We start from the raw sequence: 7504 nt of genomic DNA, 5'->3' as shown, positions 1-7504 counted from the left end.
TCAAATAATAAAGCAGATTCAGAAAACAGCCACCATAAGACACATATGAAAACCACTTCAGTTTTTTCTTCAAGTTGCCAGCACCACATTTTCCTTAACTCTATTTCTATGGTGAATTGTTCAGTCACTGTAGTTCAGCTTCATCACCTTCCCCTGCCCAAATCCTGATTTCCATACCTCTGTCTTAATTATGCACAGTCCTTCAAAATTTCATCAGCTCAAGTGTGTTCACAGCTGTTCTGTCACTTCCTTTAGGCTTGAGATCATGATCACGTTGATTCCATTCATGAGATATGTGTGAAGAAGTTCTCTTAGCTCTGGAGGTGATGAGAATAAGCACCTCACTGTAATTTTAGCTACTCCTACAGACTACAAAAAGTGTTGTGCTTAAGCTCACATGACCGCTAGGCGGAAACATTGGTTAAGATTGGCAATCTGCGACCTTCTGCCACAAGTAAACAGAGCCAAGAATGCAATGTAGAACCCCTTACTCAGACATTCAGAATATTATTTAATATTCTTTCATGTAGATTTTGTAACTATAATTCATTGTTAGATACCATTGTTTCCTCTAACTGCTTCAGTTTTTGCTCTGTGATCCCTCTGGTTGCTGCTTGTTATTCCTGGAAGATTTGTTTGAATGATCCTAGCCAAAGATGCATTGCCAATCTGATTTTTACTATATGATGCTGGCAGTGAAGATAAACAAAGACATTGAGATTGAGTGAAATACTTTCTAAATTGGCCACACACAATTTCAGATGTTGCCTTGAAACTGAAAACATCATAGGCAATTTTCCTCAGAGGTAGGCTACCTCATAATGAAGGGCTGCTCTGGAGGCTATTCGTAATATGATGTCAGCTCCCCCCTCTCAAATCTGTAGGACATTAGGAATTTTGTCTCTTGAATACTGCCTTCATATTCATCTAAGAGAGCTTGATAGCAAAATAGGCAGAGTTCTATGTGTATTTGATTTTTTAATTTCATTTTTCATCTTACATACAATTAATCTGTCATCTACAGTTACTGCTGCTGCATACTTTAACTTAAAGTGACTGGCTATTTTTCAAGTAGAACAGCCAAAAATTATTGAAATGTTCCATACAAAGATCTCCAAATGTTACCCAGACCTGGCTTATAACAAGAAAAGGAAGTGGGCTTTATTACTATACAAGACAATTCAGTATTTCAACATTGGAAATGAAGGCCAAATTATGGAGGTTGGAGGGTCAGAGAAATTGGTTCTCACCTTAGAAGGTTTACCCTCTGTAGACTAGAAAAAGCACTCTGGTGTGTGTGGATTTCTGAAGGATGATGAACATTGAACTTTTTACTTCCCTCCCCCCCCCCCCAAAATTCTGGAAAAAGAAGCACGAAAGAGGAGTCTTCTTCGTGGGTTAGAAATGTTAAAGCTTAAGCTGTGGTAAAGCAGGCTTGCTCCTGTGATTGGCATGTTACCATCTCCAACCTAATGCCCACCCAATCTCTTGGGGCCACAAATTCCAACATCCTCAACTAGCATGGCCAAAGCCATGAAGTCTAGCCATTGTAGATTTGGAAGGATCCATTTGGGAAAGCTCTTCCAAGACACAGGATTTTTCAGGGTGATTCTGTAGTTCTTTAAAGCAAGCAGTGGCAGCATATACAACTTATTCAGCTGAAAACTGTGATGTAGGTAATGTAGGTAACAGTAATGTAGGACCTATTGACATACATGCAATTTAACAATCATTTTACACAAGCAGCCACTTGATTCAAACTACTTTATGCAGAGGTGGAGGGCCATGAATGATCAGTCAAAACCCCACCTAATCAATCAATCAATCAATCAATCAATCAATCAATCAATCAATCCATATAGCTGCCCATTCAACATGCGACTCTAGGCAGGTAATAATCAATTAAAAATAATTAAAAATAAATATACACAATTTTTAAAGACTTTTTTTTTTTTTTTAAAAGCACAAAATAACTTTGGAGAGACTCAAAAACATCCAGCACAACTCCAAGACAGGCTCACCCAACACCCTGGCCCAATGTCTTGCGGAAGAACTGGGTTTATAGCACCTTTTGAAAGGCTGGCAGGGTCAGGGCCATTCAAATCTTGAGGACTCTGCTGCTCCAAATAGCAGGCGCCATGACAGAGAAGGCATACTTTCTGGGTCCCATTAGATGGCACTGTTTAATAGTGGCTATACCTGACTGGAAATTACCCTGGAGTACAACACTTTGCCTCTCACTTCCAACCCCCTGACTCGGTCCAGGATCCCACGATTGAGAGATTAAGGAGGGCCATGATGGGATGCACCACCTCAATCCCAGTCTCTCCAGGGTTCAATTTACAATGGAGTTGTGGCCAAGATATTGACTTTTGGGACTCCCTGCGTTAGATGCCCCTGCCCATCCCCATGTATGCAGTACCAGATACGCTGTACATTGAAAATGAATTGCCATGATAATCACCAGAACACCATTCCATTCTTATTTACTTATTAAACTGCAGTGCTCTGACTACTTGCTAGACCCATGGGATTTTACAGGGGGCAAGCAGCTTTCAAGCACAGACTTTTTAACAAAAAATCTTGCTCATTACTATTATTTAATATTCTGTTTTATTGACCAAGATTATTTGCTCAGTATTTCTTGTTTCTTTACTCTGTTTCTTTCAAAATATTTATATGGAACATGCTGTTTTTTTTTTAATCTGTTCTCTTTCAAACAGGAGGGACAAAATGTATTATGAATTGCTCAGTTACTTCTATAAATGAAATAGCAATAAAAAGAAATATGAGGTTCAAGCAACATGCAAAGATTTTTTTTTAAATTGGTTTCTTGATTTTTCTCCATAAGAACATTTTCCTGAAATCCATTAAACTAATTTATTTTTTTATTAACACAGAATGAAGACAATGTAGGTTGCTGGTAAATTAGTTACAGGATTGACTATTCAGCTACTTTACAGTATACACTTTATTTCAGAGCAAGTTACTCTATTTACTTTAGAAATTCTATATTTTACTTTTCTTGAAGGCAAGGGAAATGGAAGAACAGGCTAGATCCTGACATGTGGACACTTATCTCATTCATGATTGGCCAGATCCACCTCACCCCTTTACCTTGATAATATTTTACTTCAATATACTTCCCCACTGCCTGCTTTTGTGATGATTCAGTTAGGTATTTTCAGCTTCTATATCTGCTGAGTAAAATGTATCTCAATCTTGCAGTTGGAGGAGTTTAAAAGTCTGTTTTATTAATGGGCAGGGGGGTCCATGGAGGAGATGGAGGTTGAAAAAGTCAAGATGGTGACCATGCCTGAGTGATCAAAACCTAGGTCCATTTTACTTGTGTCACACATAGAAAAGAGGCAGGGCTTTGATCATGCAGTTGCAGCCACCTTCTTGACTTTTTTGACTCCCCCCCTACCCAGACCCTGTTCCTCCTGGAGCTGGGGCAGATCCACCACAGTTTGGGCAACTGGAGCTATAGTTGTAGTGCTCTCAGTTTTATAAAGCACCTGACTTTTCCAATATCTCCTTTTCAACAATAAGTGATGATTCATGTCTTATGTTCATGCTTTCAGCAGAACGCACGTTGTGCAGTATTTGTTATAATGTGCCTGCCTGGCTGCCACTGAATTTGGGGAAAATGCTACATCTAGTATTGGTCGTGGACAGAATGCTTCAGACACAGCCTGCTAAGGACTCTTTCACTTTCTGCTGCAATGGCAGGAAACAAAGAGAATAACTTCAAGACTTTTCCCCCTTTTTTAGTTCTAACCATTGATGAACAGCAGATGCCAATAAGTAAGAACTCTATCAGAGATTTTCTGAGTATCCACTGCCCATTCAATTTATCTCACTGCATCAGTTTCCTCTGAAGGATGGGTGCGCAACTTCCAATTGCTATGTACTACTGTCAAGAAGATACATTCATTAACTTTCTTGGACCATTCCTACCACTGGTAAGTCAGTCAATCAGCCAACAAGGCAGTCAATCAGTTCTGAGTGTATGAATAAAATACTAATATGTATATGTTTATATATACATAGAAATAAACACAGACACATACATTCATACACAGATGTGTTCACAGGGATGGTTGTAATTGCCATCTTGACTTTTTTGACTCCCCTGTATGTGTATGTATACACACACACACACACGTTCTTGTATATAGCACAAACTCCACCCTTTGGGAATTGTATGCAGTGTTGTGATGCATGTAGAAAAGAGGCGGGGCTTGCATTGTGATGCCATAATGCTACTGACAACCATCAGTTTGGCCCCCACTTGTCTCCCCAGCAGAGATCGCTGACCTCATGAAAATGTCTCCATTTCATAATGATTAATCAGGTCGTAAGCTGCAAGCTGTTCCTTAATGGTCAATGTATCTAAGAGGGTCAATGTGGAAGTGACCCTCCCCACCATCAGCCCAGCGTTACTGACTCTTATGTTGGCCAAGAACATAAGGTGATGCCAAGGGCATCTGACTTGCTGACCTGAGGTTTGTGTAAATGTCAAAAATGGCAAGAACACAGAACATCTATTTTAGAGATCAGCCAAGAAGCATCTCTGTGAGTGCTTGAAAGTGCAAGGCTACCTTTGTGTTAAGGAAATGTTTCACATTGTCATCGTCACTAAATGTTCTGCCAACAAGATGCAGGTGTAAACTGCCTAAGCAAATAAATGTGAGATTGTGAAGGACGTTCAAAATGTTCTATCTATAGAACTTATTCTTCTCTGAAATGCCTTTGTGAAGCCAGTATATGTTTCTGAAAGTTTTTTTTAAGTATTATTTTCAATGGTTGAGGTTTAAGTTTAAGATGGAATAAAATAATACTTTATCAGTGAAGTACTAGAAGAGAAGACAAACTTTTTTGTAAGATGAGAAGTGAATAATCACTGATTTATTTATTTATTTTATTTATTAATGTCATTCTTGCATGCGAAAGAACTGGGAATTGTGGGAAGATTGAAAGCAGCTGACTGAAGTCCTTTTTTCTCCATGATGTCATAATAAACAAGCAAACAAACAATAGTTTGACATTGTGTCAGAAGTGTTGATTTGAGAAAACTACTTTCAGAAAGGGAGCATGAAGGACACTTTTATATACAATATGAACTTATTTTACCTGTTTTGATTTAATATTTATAAGTTTGTAAATACAATATGATTACGGGAAGATGAATGGGATTTAAAGATGTCAATGTGATGATGGACTGTATACTGAAAGTTTGGAATTTTCCAATATATGAAGAAGTTTGGATTTATCAAGCAAGAGTGTATCAAAAAAAAAAAAAATCCTTAGGATGGAAAATAGTGCTGCTCTAGGCCCATAACATTGGATTAATGATATGTGCACATACCCTGCTTATTATACTGGAAAGATTGACCAATATTACTCTGGGTGGTCAAGATTTAATACTTTGTTTAATAGTGAGCTGTTTTTTATATGTCCAATATTATATTTTTGTCTTTTCCTTCCCTTTCTTTGTTTTGGTTTTTGTTATGTGTATTTTTCTTCCCTCTTTTTTTTTTTTTAAATATTAAAGCAATAAAAAAGGAAAAAGGAAGCATGAAGAACAACATTAGATTTTGTCAGGGTTCTAGATATAAAATCAGTGATTATTAATCCATTCAAGAAGAGTTTTTCCTTCAGTTTTCATTTAGCCCTGCAGTTATCAGGTCTAAATTTGCAGTGAATTATTAGATATCAGGGAACAGTATTAGATTTTGAGGAAAAAAGTACAGCTTCAGATACAGAGCTGGGACAAAACTTTGCCCCTTCTCAGCTAGACCTATTCCCAGATAGAAGCTGGGGAACAACTTCAACCACATTTGCAGTTGGGTAAATTCTATAATTGGTGGTGTCGGCAGTTGTAAATTTGCCTTTTTCATTGAAAGCAACTGTTCTAGTAAGTGTTATTTCTTTTAATTTTTTAAAAAGGGATCCTGCTATATCATGACAAATAATTTCATCATAGCAGAGTTAAGTCACCTTAATATATTCACATGTTGGAGGACAAGAGGATTATAATGTTTGTTTAAAACAATCTTCAAATTTATTGAAAGCTAAAATGGAAAACTGGCTTCAATTATGACTATATTTTGAAAAAAGTGGCTGCTTTGATGTTCAGTCTTCACAAGAGAGGCCTTCACAACCTTTGGATTCCATCCAACATAATGTTTGAATAAGTAGCTTCCTTTTGTGAAATGTATTACAAATGCATGGTGTAAGAAAACAGTGATGACAGTGTGGACACATTGGGTGGGATCTTGGCTTAGGAATTCTCAGAGAAAACCCACTGATTGAAATAAATTTATTCCACATAGAATGAATCTGGATTTAAGTACAACTACTATGCTTGTCTATGACCGTAATATTTGATTTGATAAGTACAATTACATTCAGGACTCATTAAATTGTATAATTATACAGTTCAAGGTTTTGGAAACACATTTAGAATTTAATAGGGTATATTATTCCATGGATGCTAGTTTTGTTATGAGCAACCTTGGAAGTGTATGGAATAGGGAGGTGAATCTGCGTGAGTTCTTTCTCTGCCCTGAGCCCTGCATTAAATGTTTGTCTAAAACTGCTATTTGCAGTTCAGGAGAAGGCTTTCCTTGAAATTCAGATAGAAGCTTTGAAGAAGTGAGGCTCGTTAAGATTCTTAGGGGCCAGAAAGAGTTGAACTTTGCCATGCCATACTCCACATTTCAGAGGCTGCCCAGACTTCTCCAAGACTATGTAAAACACATTATCTGGATTTCTGCAATTAATTAATGTCACATATAGTTGGGTCTTTTCTTTATGGAGTAATAACTTGCTGTAATAGTTAAACTTGATAAATGGAAACCATGGTCTCCTGTAGTGACACAAGAGGGCCAATCAAAAAAGTTATTTTCTGGCAACAATAAACTACTTGGAGAAATGATGCCAACCCTGTCCACAAAAGCAGCTCTGCAAGAGGAGAAATCATGGGTTGCTGTCAAATGTAAGCGCCTGTATTAGAGTTTTATGCTCCAGGTAGCTCATCAAAATTTCAGTGGGTGCATCACAGTCTGGATTAGGAGCAGTAATTCTGCAGAAACATGACGATTGCTGGCAACCCGTGGCACATGCGTCTAAGTCAATGACTAATACAGACACAAGATACGCACAAATCAAGAGAGTTGCCCAACATCTTGTTTGCTTATGAACACTTTTATCAATATATCTGAAGCCAGACTGCTGATATGGAGACTGCAACAAGCCCCTTCAAGCATTTTTAGGAAACCACCAAATGGTTTTTCTGGAAAAAAAAAAGTTAATAGCAAAAAAGAAGGAAGGAAGGAAGGAAGGAAGGAAGGAAGGAAGGAAGGAAGGAAGGAAGGAAGGAAGGAAGGAAGGAGAAAGAAAGAGAGAGAGAGAGAGAGAGAGAGAGAGAGAGAAAGAAAGAAAGAAAGAAAGAAAGAAAGAAAGAAAGAAAGAAAGAAAGAAAGAAAGAAAGAAAGAA

General features: G+C 37.6%; 1 protein-coding gene across 1 annotated transcript in view; it reads right to left on the bottom strand.

Annotated features, from left to right (window-relative positions):
- Positions 1–349, bottom strand: part of TYRP1 (tyrosinase related protein 1) — a 279196-nt gene extending 278847 nt beyond the window's left edge. The window contains exon 1 of the mRNA XM_088130526.1: positions 178–349. The gene's annotated coding sequence lies outside the window, so the exon portion shown is untranslated. The remainder of the gene's footprint in view (positions 1–177) is intronic.
- Positions 350–7504: the final 7155 nt, after the last annotated feature.

Source organism: Python bivittatus, unplaced genomic scaffold (assembly GCF_059951505.1).
Source record: "Python bivittatus isolate LINGU-HERP-01145 unplaced genomic scaffold, Pbiv_v1 ctg000850_np1212, whole genome shotgun sequence".
Taxonomy (NCBI): Eukaryota; Metazoa; Chordata; class Lepidosauria; order Squamata; family Pythonidae; genus Python; species Python bivittatus.
Note: the sequence above shows the minus strand (reverse complement) of the source record. Positions and strands in the feature narration are given on the sequence as shown.